This window comes from Neovison vison, chromosome 2, assembly GCF_020171115.1.
Source record: "Neovison vison isolate M4711 chromosome 2, ASM_NN_V1, whole genome shotgun sequence".
NCBI lineage: Eukaryota > Metazoa > Chordata > Mammalia > Carnivora > Mustelidae > Neogale > Neogale vison.
Genome location: NC_058092.1, coordinates 302159 through 305630, shown reverse-complemented (window position 1 = coordinate 305630; position 3472 = coordinate 302159).

The following is a 3472-nucleotide window of genomic DNA, read 5'->3' as shown; positions in this document are numbered from 1 at the left end:
GCGGCCTGGAGAGCGTTCTGCGTGTGTGTGTACGTGGGTGCATGGGCGTGTGTCCCCCACACACACGCTGTCAGGGCGGGGGTGGAGGACCGGATCCAACCCTTGGCTGGGAAGTCTGCCCAGGTCCAAGGCAGTCTGGAGTCTGGGGAGCCTGGGCTTGGACACAGGGTCAGAACTGTGAGAACCCATAGGCTGGGGGCAGCTGCAGGGCCCAGAGCAGCCAGGCGGAGCCTGGGGGCCTGGGCAGAGCAGCTCCTGACTCTGGTGCTGGAGAAGGCCTTCCCCGCCGAGCTTGGGTGCGCCAGGTTTCTGCACCCTCGAAAGGCCAAAGGCTCACAGTGGATGGCCATCTGCCCTCCCCGGGACGGGAGGGACGTCTGTGATGCGCTGGGAGCCAAGGAAGGAGCCTTTCCCTCTGGACGAAGTGTGGCTTCGGGGAGCCAGGGTGCTGGGACGGCCCTCATCTGGCCAGACTCCACTGAAGAAATAAGAAGGCGCCTGAGGCCCATGGCCCACGCGGGAGACTCAGCTGAGTGCAGCGCTTGCTGCCCTCGGGCCCGGGGGCACCTCCCGGAGGCCTCAGCAGCAGGGTGGTTGGCGTGGGAGCCCGGAAGGGAACACGCTGCTTCCAGCCGTCAGCCGCCTCCGAGCCCGACAGACGGCACGACAGGAGAGGTTCACCGTGAGCCTCCTCGGGGCCCGCGCAGCCCGGGCCCCTGACCGCGGCCGGCCCTGCAGGAGGGGACTGGCGGGTCCCCGGGCAGGCAGCACCAGCTCCTGCAAGTGGCTGGCGAGTCCCACGGTTCCCAAAGGGGCCCCGGGGGCGTGAGCCAGGCGGCGGGGGCGATCGTGGGGCACCATGGGTCTCCCACTCGCACGCGGACCTGGAGGCCTCAGCGCGGGCGCATGTGCGGGGACGCCCGCCGCCCCACGCCAGCCCACGGCGGCTCTCCCCCGATGACGAAGCCGCTGCTCGGGAAGACACACGGATCTGTCGAAGGAGGCCGCCGCCTGCCCGGGTCCACGTCCAACAGGTACCCTCACTGGCATTTGGGGGCATTTCCTTATAATCATTTTTCCCCCCTTAAAATCTTTTTTACACAGTGATGCAAATACACGGCTAAAAACCAGTTTTGCTTTTCCCGTTCAAGGTCGCACCGTCTTCTCTCCCCTTCCGTTATCGTGCACTCACCGGACACGGCTTAGTGGCCGAAGGTCATGACATTACCTGCCCTCGACGGGTTCGCGCACGATGCTTTCTGTGGGGTCAGGCGAGCACCTCATCTCTCGTTCCTGCTGAGGACTCTCAGGAGCCATCCAGACGGCCCGTGCCCAGGGCGGCCAGCGTGCTGGTGTGCAGAGGCGACATGGGGACGCCGCGTCGCTCACCCCGGGTCCGGCCGGGAGCGGGGACAGAGAGCCCAGCCCCACGATCTGCAGGTCAGCCACGTCCTGGGATCCCCCCCCACCCAGGGGCAGGCCCCACACCTCCCTTGGCGCTGCTCCGTGGGGACGCTGGGACCACCCTGCAGGCCAACACTCAGGGGTGGCTGAGGGCCCCTGCTCGTAGCCAGAGTTGTGGGGCCCCCCTTGGCCCTCCGTCCGCCTCCCTGGCGAGAGGTCGTGCCGCACCCTTCTCACTAACCAGACAGCTGTAAGGGTGCCTTGGGAGGTAAGGAATGCTCCGGGCTCTGCAGTGGGCTTTTGCTCGTTTAAAGGTGGCTGTGTGCCTCATGTTTGCACCAGGGAACTGGGGGACTGTCAGCAGGGGCGTGGCCTCAGCTGGGACCGGGCTTCTCAGTCCCTGGGTGGCCCAGCTGCCCCGAAGAGTGCGAGTCAGGCTCCTAAGTGCCGCGTCCCCTGTGTGCCCAGACAGCAGAGGAGAACGAGCCCCCGGAGGTCCCCAGGGGTCAGGGAGGGCACAGGGCTGTTCTGCATCCTCGTGGCCGGGTTCCTAGAGGACACGCCTCAGCCACAACAGCCCCTCCCAAGAGGAGCAAGGCCTGGGGGAGGTCGGCACCGTCTCCAGGGGCTCCAACCAGACGAGCCGACCAGCCCCTTCACGCCATCCCTGAGCTCTGGGGAGCGGGCGGCCGTGCCTTCACCGAGTGCAGGCCTCAGGCGACTCTGCGGACCACAGACCCCGCGCCGTGAAGGCATTCGGGGCTCTGGGTCCCCTCAGCCCCCTTTGCCTCCACTATCATCTCATGGCTCATGGAGACTCAGCACCAGGACACGTCCCGGGCCCTACAGGCTGCCGGCCAGCTTTCATGATGCCCCCGCACAGGAGGAAGGTGTCCCAGTGCTCCTCACCTTAGCCTCCTGCCGGGGAGGACGGCCTTAACTGTACACTCCGCGAATCCCCGAATCCCCCAGACACAGCCCAGCTGCTCTCCAGGGGCCTGCGGCTCCCCACCCCTCCTCTGTCCCTTGCTGACCACCTTTCTGCTGCGGTTTGCTCGCGCACCCGCACTGTGGCTCCAAGAAACTTCTCTGGCCTCTGTCCTGCTGAGCCCTTAACAGCCAAACAAATATTTGCGCAGGGTGGCGCTCAGGTTTATGTATTAAATGGGCCTAAAGTCAGAAGATCCGGTGGTGGCCCTATAAGGGCCTGGGTGGCCAGGGGAGCACGGGGACGACAGGCCCGTGGTCCTGCCGCATCCTGGGCCTCCCTACCCAGACGGGAAGGCAGAGCTCCCTGGTGGGCCGCCCCCCCCCCCCCCCCCCCCCGTCAGGCAAAGGCCAGCAAAGGGCTGGGCAGAACGAGGCGGTAGGAGCCCCGGGGAATGCGAGGTGCATGGAATGTCCTTAGCAGAGATCGGCCAGAATGTGGCAGCGTCCTGGAGGCAAGCAGCGTGCAGGGTGAGGAGCTCCCACGGCGGCCACTCGCCCCTGAGCTCCCACGGCGTTTCCGACAGTGGCTGTATCGGTTATCTACTGCTCCAGGGCCAGGGACCCCACTTCTGTGGGTGGGAACGCCAGGCATTTGTCCTCTCTTTCGGTGGCCCAGGGACCCAGAGCCGCTGACAGAGCAGAAGGTTGTCCCTGCCGTACAGGGCACCAGCCCAGAGCTTGGCCGGAGGCCCCCACGGGGCGGCCCACGAGGGCTGGTGTCTCCCAGGGCGGGCAGCCCTGGACGGAGCCCCGTGACCAGCTGTGGCCTTTTCAGAACCACTCTGGAAAGTGCTGCTCTCTGAGTTCTGTGGCATTGTGTGTGCCAGGGACAGGGAGGGATGGGTGCCCAGGGGACAAGTACTTCACAGGGGGGTGCCTGCGGCTCTGGGAGCCGGCCGGCCACAGGGGCTTCGATTTCGACCAGCCACCAGTCGGGGTCGCTGCCCGATTGGTTTTGTTTGGTTTCGCTTTTTCCCTGGAAGCTTTCAGCCCATTTCTGGGTTTGCTTGTTCGTGCGGACGGGTGGGCTGTGGCTGGTTGCTGGAGAGCATAACGTGGGAAGAGTCTGGAGAAGACG